The 19,007-nt window shown below is 35.6% G+C and overlaps 1 long non-coding RNA gene across 7 annotated transcripts in view; it reads right to left on the bottom strand.

The window, feature by feature from the left end:
- Window positions 1–17,025, bottom strand: part of LOC123332758 — a 270,253-nt gene extending 253,228 nt beyond the window's left edge. For all 7 annotated transcript variants that reach the window (XR_006549766.1, XR_006549767.1, XR_006549771.1 and 4 more), the window contains exon 1: window positions 16,758–17,025. This is a non-coding gene — a long non-coding RNA (uncharacterized LOC123332758). The remainder of the gene's footprint in view (window positions 1–16,757) is intronic.
- Window positions 17,026–19,007: the final 1,982 nt, after the last annotated feature.

The raw sequence follows: 19,007 nt of genomic DNA, 5'->3' as shown, positions 1-19,007 counted from the left end.
CCTTTCTTTTTCTCTTCTTCTGGAACCCCTATAATTCAAATGTTGTGCATTTGATATTGTCCCAGAGGTCTCTGAGACTATCTTTTTTTCTTTTTACTTTATTGTGCTCTTTAGAAGTTATTTTCACCATTTTATCTTCCAACTCACTGATTCATTCTTCTCCTTCAGATATTCTGCTATTCATTCCTTCTAGAGTATTTTTAACTTCAGTAATTGTATTGCTTCTCTCTGTATGTTTATTCTTTAATTCTTCTAAGTCTTTGTTAATTGAGTCTTGCATTTTCTCCATTTTGTTTTCAAGGTTTTGATCATCTTTACTATCATTATTCTGGATTATTTTTTCAGGTAGTTTGCCTATTTCCTCTTCATTTATTTGCACTTCTGTGTTTCTAGTTTTTTCATTCATTTGTGTAGTATCTCTCTCCTTTTCATTATTTTTTTTTTTAACTTATTGTGTTTGAGGTCTCCTTTTCCCAGGCTTAAAGGTGGAATCCTTTCTTCCTTTTGGTTTCTCCCTTCCTAAGGATGGTCCAGTAGTTTGTGTAAGCTTCATACAGGGTAAGATTTGTGCTGAGTTTTCTTTGTTAGATTTTCCTCTGATGGGCAAGGCTGAGTGAAGTGGTAATCCTGTCTATCGGTGACTGGGTTTGTAATTTTGTTTTGTTTGTTGTTTAGATGAGGCATTCTGCACAGGGTGCTACTGGTGGTTGGGAGATGCCACGTCTTGCATTCAGGTGGTTTCCTTTGTGTGAGTTCTCACTATTTGATACTCCCTAAGGTTAGTTCTCTGGTAGTCTAGGGTCTTGGAGTCAGTGGTCCCACTCTAAAGGCTCACAGCTTGATCTCTGGTCAGGAATGAAGATTCCACAAGTGGTTTTTTAAGGCATTAAGTGAAATTAATACAAATACCCAAAAACCAAAGATGAACCCCATACAAATGGCAATTACAGAATCAGGCAAATAATGATTAAAATAGTGAAATATACACATACACATATACACTCATATGCAAAATCAAAACAGTCTGACAAAAATAAAGTACAATAGATTGACCCAGCAAACAAAGGAAACCAAAAATTATATCTACCAGTTAAGGGTAAAACTAACTAAAGCACAAACTAGAAAAAAAATCTAAAGGAAGGTACCAAGAGGGGATAAAGCAATGAAAAGAAAACTAACAAATATGTTGACAGGAAAGGAAAGAAAATAGATATGCAAAGTTAAATAGAGGTAGATAAAGATTTATATACATTAAAGTTTAACTGCAAGAGGAAAAGAATAGCAGAGAAAGCAAACAAAGGAATAAATGTAGAAAAATAATAATACCTTTAAAAAATAGAAATTAGAATGTAAAAAAAAAAAAGAAAAAAGGAAGAGAAAGAAAAAAGGGAGGGGGGGTGGCAGGGAGAAGAAAGAAAAAGGAAAATTCCAAAGAACTGCAAAAGTCCTATCCAGAGGCAGAGGTTTATACCAACAATAACATGCGTGACTGGAAAAAAAAAATCTCAAAGCTTAATTAGATTTCATAGTGCCAATAAAATAAAAAAACTACAACGGGGGTGGGGGGCGGGAAAGAAGGGAAAAAGTCCATAGAAGAAGTCAAAACATAAGAATAATAATAAATGTTTTTCTTGAGTCACTGCTGTCAAGAGTCCTTTCCCTCGCTGGGAGTCACAGTCCACCTCACCTCCCTAGGATGTCCTTCAACACTGTTCTGGTCTCTGGACCTGCTGTGGGGGCAGCTCAGATTCTAATCTGGTCCTACTTCTGAGTGTTCTAGCCTCAAATGTCCACAGCTATCAGAACTAGTGCGTTTTCTTTTGTGGGAGCTCTTGTCCTTTTATATATTCCATAGACACAGAGTCTGCCTAGTTGATCATGTGTATTTAATCTGCAGCTTGTACAGCTGGTGGGAAGATTTTGGGTCTTCTTCCTTAGCCACTTAGTACTAACACTCCTGTTTTGCCCTCTAGTTCCTTTGTCCTACTGAGTTTTGTATGGTTCTATATATTCTTTTCCGCTGGTCAGGTACTCTTGTCCACCCTCAGCTGGTGTTCTGCATGCACTTCTATGTCTGAAGTTATATTCCTGATGTATCCATGGAGAGAGATGTACTCCACGTCCACCTACTCCTCCGCCATCTTGTTCTCATACATTTACTTTTCTTAAAGTTGGCACAGAAGACATATTCCTCGGGTTATTTACTTTCATCAACGTATAAATTTGGGGAAAAGTAAATCTTTAGCTAAACAGACATTACAAAGCAAACATAAATGTTAAACTATCAGGAAATCAGTCTAAGAGAGTTTTTCTCTTTTTAAGAGCCTCTCTGAATTAAACTAAAGGATCATCAAATAAAATCTTAACCATGAAAATTGTTTTCAAAGACATAATTAAATTTTTATTCCAACATAATAAAAATTCACTGATCGACTTAAGTTTGAATGTGTATGTATTTTATCAAAAAACATTCAAACTGCATTATATTGATTTTAAAATCAGTCACTGAATGTATGGTTATACATATTTATTCAAAATGAAATTTCTAGAAAAATATCATATTCATTTGTTAGATACAGACCTAAGGAATACAAAGACTTGTACAGTTCATAGTTTCTCACTAACCGTGCAAGTGAAATACATATTTCTCTTAACCCTTTGCTGGGCTCAATGCCTGTGCCCTTCTCAGTGTTTATTCTGACAGTTGCTTGTCACCACTGAGAAACAAAAGAAAAAAATATGGAGTTCCTGATACTAGTTTCTCTCTCAACCTGGGCTGTATCAATATATTAAATAGTCTTGAAGACCAGGCTAGAAGTGAAAAGGGCCCTTGTGTGGGATTCAAAGGTCAGGGAAGACCAGACATGAACCTTCCATCTTTCTCTTTCACACCTGTGTTCTATCAAATAGGTAGTTCTCCTCAAAACTTCACAGGTTTAGGATTTGACAGAGATAGGGGAAGTAACACTACAGGTTCTCTAAAGACCATCGTTAAGTGTTTGACTCTACTGGGGCCTACACGTCTTCTTCAGCAAATCATCAACTGCAAGATTTGAAAATAAAACAGGGCATGTAACTACTGTATCATATTTTATTTCTCCATTCCCTCATGAATGAACCATCTCTTATTTTGGATTTGTGATATGTCTATTTTTTTGTATCTATTTTGGACATATTCATATTTTTTGAGGCATTCTTTATCATCACTCATAAAAGGTACTTTGATCATGTGGACATGGCATAGGATTTTCCAAGGCACTAGCACAAAATCACTGATTAGTATTTGGCAAATCATTCTCTTGCACACAAATAACTACCATACTTCACTACTCTCACTTCACTGAAAAACACCAATATGGGCCACAACTATTGCACTTCTCCTGAGGCAAAGCAGGAAAAATTTATAAGTTGATATATCACAAGCATTTCAGCCTCTGATACTTCAACTACATTGAGACACTACCTAGTAGTGATTTGTTTTCCAACTGCTGACCAATTGAACATTTTCATTAATCATGAGCAAAAAAGGTGGGGGAACTGAATTTTCATAAGCACAGCTATTATTCTCATACATAGTTACATGCACAAAAACAAAACTATACAGGCCTCTATACAGAATTGTATCATGTGGGTTACACAAAAACAGGAAGGAAATTATGCAATGAAAAAAAAAGGTCAAATAATATCTAGCACAGTGGGCCCTCTATATTCACGAGTTCCACCCCCACAGGTTTCATATTCATGGATTTAGCAAACTGCAGATCCAAAATATCTGGGAAAAAAAATATAAAACGTTCCAAAGAGCAAAATTTGATTTTGCCATGAGCTAGCATTTATTTATGTAGCACTTACATTGTATTTACAACTATTTACATAGCATTACATTATTGATATTGTATTAATATAATATTGCATGTTATAAACAATTTAATGATAACCAAGTATATGGAATATTATCTATTGGAGCTCAGTCAAGATGGCAGATTAGAAAGACCCTGAACTCACTTCCTCTGACAAGTACATCAAAATCACAACTACCACCAAAACAACCATCTTTGCAAAACAACAATCTATGCAAAAGACTGGAACCTATCAGAAAAGATCTCTGCAACTTAAAACATAGAGAAGAAACCACAGTGATATACAGAGGAGTGGTGGACTCACAATATATTCAAGTCCCATATTCCAGGGAAGGAGACCCACAGAAAGTAAAAAATGAAAGTGGTCAGTCATGTCCAACTCTTTGGAACCTCATGGACTGTAGCCCGCCAGAGTCCTCTGTCCCTAGGGATTCTCCAGGTGAGAATACTGGAGTAGGTAGCCATTCCCTTCTCCAGGGGATCTTCCCAACCCAGGGATTGAACCCAGGTCTCCTGCACTGCAGGCAGATTCTTTACCATCTGAGCCAGAAGTGAAGCCTAGGAGACCCACAAACTGCAGAATAATATACTGCAGAGGTTCTCCCACAGGAGCAAAAGTTCTGAGAATCTGTCAAGCCCTGGAAGATCTGACTTCTTATGCCAGTAGGTTTAATTTGAGAGACTCACAGAACTGGGGGCAACAGAGACTTCACATTTAAAGGGCACATGCATAGATCTCATACACTCTGGATCCAAGGCAAAGGTAACAATTCAATAGGAGCCATGGTAGACCTATCTGCCTGTCTTGAAGAGTCTTCTGGAGAGGTGTATGGGGCAGCTGAAGCTCACCCTGGGGACACAGACATTGGCAGCAGCTATTCTTGGGACATTGGGCATGGACAGAGGTGCTGGCAAGCCCCATTGTGGAACCTCCATCTTGCTCATTAGCTCCAAGACCTAACCCTACCAATAGCCTATAGGCTCCATTGTTAGGATGTTTAAGGCCAAGCAAATAACTGGATGGGAGCTCAGCCCCACCAGTCAGCAGGCAGGTTGTCTCAAGTGTTTCTAAGCACACAAGCCACATCTAGACTTTCCTATATAGCCTTTCCCACTAGAGGGCCAGGACCCAGCCCTACCAACCAGTGGGCAGACAGCAGCCCTGTCATCCAAGATGCCCGCCCTAACCTCTGGATCAGCCTAACCAACCAAAGGACGGACACCAGACACAAGAAATTCACAATCCATAGCCTGTGGACAAAGTCTGGCCACAGCAGGCCAGACCCTGCTCTGGGAGCAACTTTCCCTGTTCCCGCCCACTAGTACTTCACCACAAGCTTCAGGGCACCCTTGGACTCCATACTCAACTGTGCTAGCAACCCCCCACCCCAGTGGTCTGACACAAGCTCTGGGATACCTGGCCCTAGAGCAGACTCCCACTGCTGACTCTGCCTGCCAGTAGTCTGGCACTAACCCCAGGACCTGGCTTCACTCACCAGTTACTGGGAAGCAGCCTCAGTCTCTTCCAGACCATGACTCCACCTACCAGCGAACAAGCACTCACCCCAGAGTTCCCTGGGGCTCTGAAGTCAGTCACCTTTTGACCATGCCCCACCAACAAGCAGCCAGCAGCTTCTTCAAAAGATAAGAATCCGAAACCAATCAGCCTAAGGGTAACCAAGCCTATCAGACCACCTATATTGTTGGCCTGCCACAACAGGAAAACTCAGTGCTCACAGGGGGAAACCCCAGAATATGTAACTTAGTTGACAACAGGGGATAGGGTATCTCCTACAGAAGGCCATCTCATCAAAGTTGGGAAATGTTATCGACTTACTAGATAAACAAAATTACAAACAGCAACTTAGGCAAAATAAGGTCAAGAGAACAATTTCCAGATGAAGGAACAAGATAAAATTCCAGACAATGAATTAAGTGAAGTGAGATAGGCAATCTACCTGAGAAAGAGTTCAGGGTACTGATCATAAAGACGATCAAAGAACTCATGAGCAGAATGTATGCACACAGCAAGAAGTTGGAATTTTTAACAAAGAGAAAATATAAAGACTAACCAAACAGAGATGAAGAGTATAATAACTAAAGAAGACACAAGAATGAATCTATAGCAGACTGAAAAAGGAACAGATTAGTAAACTGCAAGACAGAGTAGTGGAAATCACTGCCATCAAAGAGAAAAAAGAAAAAAAAAAAAAATAGGACAGTTTAAGAGAACTCGGAGACAATATCAAGCACATCGATATTCACATTATAGGGCTCCCAGAAGAAGAGACAGAATGGTGCATAAAATATATTTGAAGATATAAAGGTGAAGATTTTCATAACTTGGGAAAGAAAATCATCAAGTCCAGGAAGCACAGAAAGTCCCATATAGGATTAACTCAGAGAGACACACTGTAACTAAAATGAGAAAAATCGAAGAGAGAATACAAAGGATCATAAAAGACTATGAACAGCTATACATTAATAAGTTAGAGAATCAAGAGGAAATGGACAATTCTTAGAAGTGTATCATCTCCCAAGAATGAACCAGAGAGAAATGGAAAATATGAACAAACCAGTTATGGGTACTGGAATTGAATCAGTAACTTAAAAACTCCTTATAATTTAAAAATGTCTGAGACCAGATAACTTTACAGGTTAATTCTATGAAACACTTAGAAAAGACTTAAAACCTATTTTTCTTGAAGTATTCCAAAAAGTTTCAGAGGAAGGAACACTCCTGACCTCATTCTGTGAAGTCAGCATCACCCTGTTATCCAAAACAGAACAGTATCATATATATTATGGAAAATACAGGCCATTATCATTGATAAATACAGATGCAAAAATTCTCAAAAAAATATTAACAAATCAAATTCAACAATGCATTAAAAATATCATACACCATGATCATGTGAAATTTATTCCAGAAATGCAAGGATTTTTCAATATATGTGAGTCATTGTGATATACTACATTAACAAATTGAAAAATAAAGGCCATAAAGTCACTTCAATGGGTGTAGAAAAAGGTTTTGACAAAATTTGACATCTATGATTAAAAACTCTCCAGAAAGTGGGTATAGAGGGAAGCTACCTCAGCATAATAAACGGAAGATATAGACAACCCCACAGCTAACATCACACTCAATAGTGAAAAGCTAAAAACCATTACCTCGAAGATGAGGGACATAACAAGAATGCACTGACTTTCCACTTTTATTCAACACAGTATTGAAAATCATAGCTAGTGTAGAAAAATAAATATAAATCCAAATTAGAAAAAAAGAAATAATACTGTCAATGCAAATGACATGATACTACACATGGAACATTCTAAAGATGCTATCATAAAACAACTAAAGTTCAATGAATCCAATAAAGTTGTAGGATTCAAAATTAATATACACAAAGATGTTCATTTCTATACACTAATGACAAAACATCAGAAAGAGGAGACAACCCAATATAACATCACATCAAAAAGAATAAAATCATACACCTAACTAAAGAGATAAAAGATCTGTACTCAGAAAACTATAATACATTGATGAAAGAAAATGAAGATAACATAAACATAAACATATAGAAAGATGTGACATTATTACAGGTTAAAAATTAATAGTTAAAATGACCATACTATGCCAGACAATATATAGAAACAATGCAATTTCTATCAAAATAACAATAGGGTTTTTCATAGAATTAGAACAAATTATTTTATAATTTTTATGGAAACACAAAAGTCCCCAGATAGCCAAATCAATCTTGAGAAAGAAGAATAGAGCTGGAGGCATCACCCCCCCTGACTTCAGACTATAATACAAAGCTACAGTAATCAAAACTAAACGGCACTGGCACAAAAACAGACACACAGATAAATGGAGCAGAACAGAAAACCAAGAAATAAACCTGTGCACTTATGGTCAATTAATACTTAATAAAGGAGGAAGAATATACAATGTAGAAAAGATGATCTTTTCAATAAGTGGTGAAGGGAAAACAGCGACATGCAAAATAATGAAACTATTGACATTCTCTAACACCCTACAAAAAAATAAACTCAAAAGTGGATTAAAGACCTAAATGTAACACCAGAAAACATAAAAATCTTAAAGGAAAACATAAGTAGTTTTTAACATAAATTGTAGCAATATTTTTCAGTACCTGTTTACTAAAGCAAAGGAGATAAAAGCAAAAATAAACAAATGAGACCTAATTAAACCTAAAATCTGTTGCATGACAAAATGCAAAAGCAACCTACCAAATGGCAGAAAATATTAGCAAATGATATGACCAAAATGGGTTAATATTCAAAATATATGCAAAGCTTATACAACTCAACTTCAAAAAACAAACAACAAGGCTTTTTAAAAATGGCAGAAGAGGTGAATAGATATTTTCCAAAGAGGGTAAGTATATGGCCAACAGGCACATGAAAAATTGGTCAACATCACTAATCACCATGGAAATGCAAATCAAAACTACATTGTTACATCACCTCACACCTGTCAGAATGCCTATCATCAAAAAGAACATAAATAACAAATGTGGGCGATTATGTAAAGAAGAGGGAACTCTCATATACTAAGAATGTAAATGGGCGAAGCCACTGGGAAATCAGTATGGAGGTTTGTCAAAAAACTAAACAAAACTACAATATGACCCAGTAATTACACTTCTAGACATATATCTAAAAGAAACAAAACTACTAATTCTAAAGAAGGCATGTACCCCAATGTTCAAATAGTATTATTTAAAATTGCCAAGATATTGAAGCAACATGAGTGTCCATCAACAGATGAATGGATAAATAAAGAGTGGTACACACACACACAGGGATACTACTAAGCCATACAAAAGGAATAAATTTTACCATTTGCTGCAATATGGATGGACTGGGAGGGCATTATGCTAAGTGAAATAAATCAGACAGGGAGAAAAATAAATATTGTATGATATCACTTTTATGTGGAATCTAAAAAGTAAAACATGTTTGTGAATATAACAAGAAACAAATGCACAGAAATAGAGAATACACTTGTGGTTATCAGAGGGAAGAGGGGAGCAAGATAGAGGCAGAGGATTAAAAGGTACAAACCATTATGTATAAAAGAAGCTACAAGGATATATTGTACAATGCAGGGATTAGACAGTATTTTATAATTATAAATGAAGTAAACCTTTAAAACTTGTGAAAAACTATATTATACACCTGTAAGATAGTTAACATCAGCTATATCTGAATGAAATAAAACAATGTATTGTCTCTACTGGAGATGAAAAGACAAATCAAGCATAGTTCCTTCTCCTAAGGATTACACAAAATACTCCGGGGGTTGTAGATACTAAAATAAGGGGAAATAATCAAAATAGTGTATATTTTAGTCCCTGCATGGACTATCAATGGGGCCCAAAGAAAGTTGCCAGTGAGGAAGAGTTTTATGGGGAAGATGATAATTGAACTATGACTATGTCCTTTGGATACAAAAGGCAGAAAAAACATCATGGAAAAAATATACAGGGGACTGGGGGTAGGATTTGAGTAGATTATACACAAATACTACAGCATTTTATATAAAGAGACTTGCGCATCTGCAAATTGTGATATCTGTTGAAGGCCTTGAAACCAATTCCACATGGATACAGAAGGATGTATATGTGGGAATTGATTAAATATTATGATAATAACCATTACATTTTAAAAGTGTGGTAATTACTATAGTAGGATGGCATAATTTGGGGGGCCACCAACTGTTTGTGTTCTACCTTTAAGATTTTAATAGTAATATCAAAGTACTCAGTACACATCACTTTAGGGCAGATGCCTGTTTTAAGACACAGTACAAAATTATATTAAGCTCTTAGACCCTCAAAAAGTGCATTAAAATATAAAAAAAAAAAATTCCTTATGCAATCATAGCTGTAGTCTTCTCCAATTTTAAAGCATGCTCCATTGGTGAAAACAACATAGAGAAAGGATGCTCAGCAGCAGATAATTTTGATATTTAACTGTGTTCAGAAATATACATATTAAGAAACCATTTACTCATCACTTTGCCTTTATCCCCCAGTCATGGATGGTTGGAAAAGAAATGAACTGAGGTATGGAGGTGATTGATCAAGTTTTAGAATTATACATTAAAAAAAAAATTACATGGAGCTGACTTGGGTTTTAATTTTAAGGTCTCCTTTCTGAAATTCATTTATTATTATTATTAACATTAATATTAATGACACTACATTGAGATAATGTGTCAAAGGAGTTTTAAACTCTATTTTTTTAAATGTAGACCAAAAGATTGATAGATATATGTTCTCTCACAGACAAAACTATACTTTGATTACAAGGACTTCTAAATCCAATCCATTACCTTTGAAAAACTGAAATTGTGGATTTGATGACCTACTTTTATGTCCCCAGGATTATAACAGAAAGCTAAATAAAATGTACTAATAAGTATTTCCATGAATTATAGAACATTTGTAAAATGTGAAGACCAATAGTCTACTTTGAGGCTATGCCTTATCTTCAAGATGCTAATGATGAGTAAACTTCAGTGACAGTTTAATCATAAATGCAAATTCCAGAGCTAGACTCCTACTTGAAAACCTGCTAACAGGTTGATTTACCAGTTTTTCTCCCTTCTTCTTTTTATGTTACTTTTCTGTTTTTGAATATGTTTCATAAACTAGTTCATTAATGTAATCAAAATTGCATTACATATAATAATTTTAGGAAGGACAATTATAGGAATGGAAGTGAAAAGAACTAAGAAATACATGACTTTCCAAGAGAAGCTATTATATAGAGAGAATAATTTTGGTAATCTATTTAACAGAATCAAAGTGTTTTTTTCCTCTTACTGAAAGCCTTTTTTTTTGTACTTCCATAAATGCTTTTAAGACTTTCTTTGGAAAACCTGTCATTTTCAAAGTACCCTTAAGAGCACATAATCCCTACATAATTTGAAAAAAAAAAAAATGCACTTTTCTGAAATAATAGCAATTTTCTAGATAACTAGTTTATACAATAAGGAAATGCCTCAGACTTGCATCGAAAAGGGGAGTGCATTACAAATGGACACTTTGTTCCATACTTGGATGGAGTACATTACCTACAAATATAAAAATATACAGAGTAACATGCATTAGGTGGTAATCTATACTTTTTTCAGGAAAACATGCAGCTTAGAAAATACCTGGGAATTTTAGGGAAGAAGAAGGTGGTATTACAAAGCAATAGTCTTAAAGCCTTGTAAGAAGAAAACAAGAGCTATTGGGAGTAACATAGTCACAGTGGTATTTTTAAAAGGCTTTTTTTACACTGTATATAAGGTGAGCTACAAAACAGAAATATGTAAGGCAGGTTGATCCCGACTTACCTCAACAAATTATACCTATCTCATTTGCAATGAAAGTTTGAGGGTGTTCTTATGCTACCCAAGGCAGGGAAGGAAAAAATAAAAGAGCAAGAGATAAAATGAATGGGTTTATAATCCACTTTTCTAAAAGACAAATATGGTAATCATTTCCCATCTTTTTAAGAGCAAAAAATCTGTTATCAAATGCACTACCATAGGATGAGCTCACTTAAATTGTCTACAATTACCATTCATCAAGAAGTGACAAGTCAGACCTGCTTCCTTCAGCCATTCTTAAAGAGAACATCTAGTCTAGAAGAATATTAGAAATTTCTACAGTGTAAATCTTCATGCAAGGATATTAAATCTTTGGTTAGATTATTACCAACTTTTTACTTATTAAGTTGGTTAAACATTTTTTGAGTCAATTTCCCAGGAATCAAATAGTCACTTGGAATAGCTGAATAACAGATCTCTTACACAGAAGCAGATAGTGGTGCTTGAAAGGTATACTTCAAATCTTGAAAATATATCACTGTCATTCATAGACACACTCAGTTACAACTGATAGAAGCAATGGAGATAAAGCCTTTCCTTTGGGCTATATATTGCAGAATATTTTGGAATGAGAAGACATTCGTTATTCTTGGAATAGGAACACAAAATACTAGCTCAGTTAAATAGTATTCTCATGCAAACATGAGGCTCAGACTTGTGTTTGAAGACTCAAAAAATACTTTTTCTGTGTGTAGTTTACATACTAAAATAGATGAAAATAGTATATATAATTAGTTGTCATTAGTTTATCCTTGTATCCTTAAGGATACAAGGATATTAGAATACTATTCTTGACTCCAAACCAAGATAATTTAAAACCATGAACATCTGTATACCTCAGAGCCATACATAACAATCCACAATTATATATGTTACATGTAATCTATACTAAAATGATATGAAAATGCATTTGCTTAAGGTAAGTAACATTTTAATAATATAACCACCTAAATAATAACACTATCTTAGATAACTCAAATACAAAATTTCATGTAATTTAATAATTACATGATCAAAATAATCCATGCTATGTTAAGTATGGGATTAGAGCTGAAACTGGTATTTAACATGGCAGTTTATATAACTATAATAGAATTATCAGACTGTTGAATGTTTAACTTAATTTTCTTACAGATAACAACAACATGCATATAATTTAGCAATAGAAATGAGAGTTGGAACACACTAAATTCTAGGCACTGTGCTGAATATAGTAAAGGTGTATTTCTTTGAATTTTAATCAGTATCCTGTGAGCCTGGCATTTTGGACAGAATAGAATTATTTCTTCCAGTCATTAGCTTGCAATTAGGTGAAAATTCCATGAAGTCAAAATTTCCCTGCAAAATGTATGAGGTGCCATGTCAGATGTCACACAATTTCTCCACAAATCCTTATAGCTGGGTATTGCTCTGGTGGTAGGTACTCATTCATGCTTTCTGGGTACCATGGTAGGGTTCAGTATTTGCTTTAGAGATGCTATGGCCAAAAAAGCCTAAAATATTTACTATCTGGCTCTTTAGAGAATAGATTTGCTGACCTTGAACTTTGAAGAATAAAATAGAGATTTTAATGATTGTTTAGTGATCTCTACACTATTTAGGAAGCTTCCTGGGGGGAATATTATCTGTTTCATACTCAGTTTAGTATAGAAATATGAAGTTAAAGCAATGCAACCGATTTCATAAAAAGCACTGAAGAAGTTAGGCATCTATCGGTGCTATCTCCTGTGGAATGTCTATTTATATCCTCTCAATGGTGAAAACACATTTGCCCTTTAACGCTGGATTTAAAGTGTGGAAGCATTTGAAGTTTTTTCAGAGGTAAAGTGACTGAATAATAAGTTTGACAATTGACAATAAAATTCTGGTTTGAACATTTGAAGCAATGATAGTTATTTCATTATGTGGCCTATAATCTTGACTCTGAAGAGAACATCAAAAGAAGCATCAGGGAATAAATTTTTGTCTCCAATGTTAAAAAAATCCCCAAATTGCAACACATAAGGATTTAGAGTCACATCTAGTATGAACAAGGCATATAAATATGAAGTTCATTGTGCAAACTGCAATATCTTTCACTTTTGTATATCAATCTTCATCTTGATTCTATTTTATTTTCTTATGAACATTTGGATCAAATAGAAAAAAAAAACCACATAGTAATAAAAAGAAACTCTTTGAATGGTCAAATAAATTAAATATTCAAGTTGACCCACAGCAAATCAGAGAGCATCAGATAACATCCCTAATGTTTAGTAAATCTGACAACAGATTCTTACTCTGTTCAGACAGTGTGGCATTACACATTTTAACTACACTGGTTGTGAAAACATGTGTCAGCTTGAACATAATTTCTTAGGAATGTGAGAGTATTAAATATTGCCTTGCAGATGCTCACAAAATATGGACCCATTTTTGCCATATGGGAGAGACAAATGAAAGTCTTCAAGGATCAACAAGGAAAAAACAAACCACTCCATTTGCAGATTAAATTAAGTGCCAACTTGGGATAATATCCTTCTTTGAAGAGTCAGGAATGGTTACAAGACTTTAGAAAGTGATCTAGGAAAATACAACGGAACAAACAACAGACAACATCCTCTCATTCTGAAATAAACAGATAATCTATTTTTATGTTTAAAAATATTGAGTCATGATGTAAGGGATACCATAATAATTTTCTATGTCTCAGTTTTAAGCAGAATGTGGAAACAAAACCTCCGAACATCCTAGTGTGTTTTTTGTTTTTTTTTTTTTTTCAATAAAAGTAATTACTAAACATCTAAAGAAACTACTCAACACTCAGTTCTCTGCCAAGGACTGAGAGATGCATAAGAAAAGCTAACATTTACAGTTCAATCAATCTCTCTCCTCTTCCTATCTCCTGCATTGGCTTCCTTCCCTGTATTTAGCATCTTAATCATTGGCAGCTCTCCAGACTCCTCCCTTCTCACTCCCCACAGTTAGTCAACAAATACTGTTAATGGTACTTGATAACAACACCTCCAGTCCTTCTCTTGTCTTCACTTCTACTGTTTCCTTTCAGTCAGGATCATAGCACAAGTGACACAATGTACTCATGATTACAAGCCCCTGTATAATATTTCCCCTTTCACTGGACTTCAGTTATACAGAATGCAATGAATAATAATCTTCTTTTTTAAGGCATACTCGTGGTTTTTCCATGTGAACAGTGCTGCTATAAAATTTGTTGGTTGATGGTAAATAACTAAAATTAGAATTACTGGGTTATATAGTGTATGAATATGTTAGAGTAATATGTAGAGTAATGCAATATGTAGTAATATGTAGAGTATGTTAAAATAATCCCAGCTTTATGTAATGGCTGTACTAATTCATATCCCTACTGGCAATGTACAAACAAGTCTAGTGATTTGCATTTTCTGCCAGATTTGATATTATCAAACTTTTTAATCTTTACCAATCAAAGGGATGGAAAATATTATTTTGGTCTTAATCTTCAGTTTTATTATCATTAATGAAGTAGAACATCTCATATTATCAGCTACAGTTTTGCCTCACACCCTCCTGAATGTAACCACAAAAAGCATTCATGCAAATACACACAGGTACACACACACACAGACTCTCCACTCATGATTTTTATTCATCATATGCATGTTATTCGTGCTTGACTCTCTGTGACCCCATGGACTGTAGCCCACAGGGTTCTTCTGTCCATGGAATTCTCCAGAAAAGAATACTGGAGTGTGTAGCCATTTCCTTCTCCAATTCATCATATAACAGTGTGTATATATCGTGATCCCTTAGAAGGTTTTATTTACCCATTATTTCCATATATCAGGTTTAGTTACACACTTACGTACTTCCTACATTTTCTATGTCTTTTCCCATGGCAGTGGACTATTCCATATTCAAACATAATTTTTCTGGAGCTTATGAAATCTGTAACTATCTCACATATTAGTGGATCCTCAATGCATAATGAGCTGAACACTAAATGCTCTTAAAATAAATTTGTGCTGATTCTAGTAGGTTGAAAATATGAAAAAGTGCTTTTCCACTTATGGTACTGAGTATTTTGGCAACTAACATGCCTTATTTTTTCTTAGCTTTCAGTAATTGAAAATGTGTGTGTTTAGATAAGATTCAAATAATAGGGGTTTACACATATAAGTACATAATTTTGTCACTATATTCTCATCAAATTTTGTATTGGTGACTTTCAGCTTGATTACCAGACATTAAATATTCTGTGAACCCCAACTAAAGCTAAATATTCTGTGAACCCCAGCTAAAGCTGAAACTCCAGTACTTTGGCCAACTCATGCAAAGAGTTGACTCATTGGAAAAGACTCTGATGCTGGGAGGGATTGGGGGCAGCAGGAGAAGGGAACGACAGAGGATGAGATGGCTGGATGGCATCACTGACTTGATGGATGTGAGTCTCAGTGAACTCCGGGAGTTGGTGATGGACAGGGAGGCCTGACGTGCTGCGATTCATGGGGTCACAAAGAGTCGGACACGACTGAGTGCCTGAACTAAACTGAACTGAACCCCAACTATTCCAAATGATTTCCAGTAGCTTCAAAATGGGTGTCACACAAAAAAGTTCCCAAACTATCCTATCCACTGGTTTATTTCATACCACTGCCACATTTATCCACTTTTGATCCAGCTCCCCAGATTATTTATTCAATTATTCCATGAACACTTTTGAGCCCTTGAATAATCCTGGGCCTCCACATCCAGACACTTTCAAATGCTGCTGCACCCTATAGTTGCCACAGTCGTGCTGGACTCTGCGTGTTGGCGACAAGAAGGGCTTCTCCCCTGCTCCCTGCCACATTGGCTCCCAAACAGCAAGGCTTCACAACTCTCTTCTACTCATCATCTCCTGCAGACATCTTCCAAAACTTCAACAACAAAATAAATGCTCTCCACAGGAAAGGTTTCTATGTAGTTCAGACTCTTTGTGTATAAACCTGGGAAACTAATATCTCCCCACCACCCACCCTCTCAAATAAGCTTCAAGGTAAAGTTTTACCACAGTGAAGAAAGTACCTAGACTTTGAAATTGGGAAGATCTGTACACAAAGCCTTACTTCATTTCCTTCAGTGACATTTGAAAAGAGGGATGCAATTTAATGTTATGTTTTTTTTTCTTTCTTTTTTTTTTTGTATCACCGACTAATCTTTGATGAAATACATTAAGTGTTGCAAACTCAACTTTAAATAGTAATCAACAGGTGAACTGTAACAGAAGGGAACAGATGCCCTGTAACAAACCTTACAGACTCTGTTGATACAGATTTCAGTCATCTCAAACAAACGTCTAAAGTACATACTAAATTTGAGAACTTGTGTTCTCTGTGGCAGTAAGAACAAGAGTGGGACTCAAGCTCATTCAAGAGGAACACAAATAATGTTATGTTTCTTAAGGCTGGTGTGAAACGTACAACAAACTGGGTAGCTTAAAATAACAGAAAACTCACTTTCTCCCCTTTCTGGAGTCTTGAAATCCAAAAACAAGGGGTTGGCAGAGTTGGTTCCTCTGGTGTGCTCTGAGAAAGAATCTGTGCCACTTCTCTCTCCTACCTGCTGCTGCTGCTAAGTGGCTTCAGTCATGTCCGACTCTGTGCGACCTCAGAGACGGCAACCCACCTTCTGAGACGTCAGCAGTCCTTCGTGTTTTTGTGTTGTTGATGCATCAATCAATCACCGTATCCCCCTTCACCTGGCATTCTCCCGTGTCTCTCACTTTCCTCTTCTTAAAAGGACCGATTATATTGGCTTAAGGGCTCACCTGACTCCAATCCTATCTCATTTTAACTAATTTCACCTATAACAACCCTATTTCCAATTAAAGGTCACATTCTAAGGTCTGAAAGATTCAATATATTTTGGGGCGGCAATATAATTCAACTTATAATAATAATATTTATTATTTATTTTATTATTATTATTTTAAATATTATTATATATTTATAAGAGCCAAGTGGTCTCTTATGACCACATGAATCAGAATCTTCTGGGGAGTAAGATAACTATGCATATTCCAAGCCACACTCCAAGACTTTCATCATTGTAAACAGATTACTAATGTTTCTATGGTAATGGTCTGTGCTATTAGAACATCTTTCTGACACTGAAACTTGGAGTCAAATAGACTACAATATTTTAAGTTAGCCAAGTAACATTAAGTATTGCTTGTATGAGGTTGCTATGATACAAAAGGCAACAAATCCTTTGAAAGTGATTTCATCTGAAACTGAAGTTTCATAATGGATTTATATCATAGTTTTAATGCACATCTTTGTTCCTGTTTTATATTAAAGATATAATATAAAAAAGAACAAAGATAAAACATCTTTATCTTCTCTTTTCTTTATATGTTTACATTTCTCTTCTGTTCTGTTGGGGTAATAACAATTGTTTTACAAGTATATCTCCAATTTATTTACAGTGATACTTATTATGTATTTTTGTGCTAAAATCTGAGAAAATAATGTCTTCTAAGACTCAATCTCAGTTTAGGAGAAATCCTTGTTTTACTGAAAGAGAGAAAAAAATAGCTACTGTGAAATGTAAAAAGCATTTTTCAAACTTCAATGTGCATCAGAATCAACTTGGGATCTTGTTAAAAATTGATTCTGATTCAATAAATTTAGGGTGGAGCCTGTGATTCTTCATTTCTAATGAGCTCCCAGTTGATGATGATGCTTGTTTGTGACCTATGCTTTGAGTAGAAAATCGATAAAAAAAATCAAATAAAGACACATACAAAATGCTAATGGAACACAAAATGGCAAAATATTATTACAGAAAAAAAGGATATAGATTTTGGGCTTCAAATATCACTAGGAATTAGCTTCCCAAAAGGAAAAAGAATATTGTGAGCAATGGGAATGGAATAAGTAAGGATTCAGAAGAGAAGGGTGATGACCAAAAATGAGTGTGGTTAGACCAGTGGCCTTTCAACATGCACTTGATAAAAAAGCAGATTCTTAGAACACAACTCGGAAACAATGATTTAGAATTTCTGAGACGAAAGGTATAGGAATCTCCCTGAAGTAATTCTCAATTCCACTGTCTCCGCCCCCTCAATTTTGACAGCCCTGAGCTAGTGTGTAACACTAGGCTTCAGGGCTGTATGACTGGAGGAGGGAAGGAAATACAGTCATCCCTCAGCAGCACTGGGGGAGTGGTTCTAGGACCCCTGTAACAAAATTCACAGATGTTTAAGTCCCTTATATACAACTGTATATAGTACACTTGGCCCTCCCATCAATGGTGGGTGGTTGAAGGTTTGAATGTGAATCTGCAGATATGGAGGGCAGACTGTAGTGTTCTTGAACATAGCTTAGGGCCAAGTGGAAAAGAGCATTCTGTGCCTTGTCCATAAATTGTGGTTTGTTTTTCAAAATAGTATCTTGACTTTTTTCAATGCTTTGGTTTCATTAGAGAGAGAAAAAAAAAATGAGCACACCTCTCACATTTAATATAGCGCCATTATTTAATATATATGCAAATACAGTCATATGTGTATTTGTTGTGGTTTAGTCACTAAGTCATGTCCCATGCATTTGTGACCCCATGGACTGAAGACCACCAGCCTTCTCTGTCCATGGGATTTCCCAGGCAAGAATACTGGAGTGGGTTGCCATTTCCACCTCCAGGGGTTCTTCCCCAACCAGGGATTGAACCTGTGTCTCCTGCTTTGACAGGCAGATTCTTTACCACTT

Source organism: Bubalus bubalis, chromosome 3 (genome assembly GCF_019923935.1).
Source record: "Bubalus bubalis isolate 160015118507 breed Murrah chromosome 3, NDDB_SH_1, whole genome shotgun sequence".
NCBI classification, from domain to species: domain Eukaryota; kingdom Metazoa; phylum Chordata; class Mammalia; order Artiodactyla; family Bovidae; genus Bubalus; species Bubalus bubalis.
This window is presented reverse-complemented; position numbering and strand designations above follow the sequence as displayed.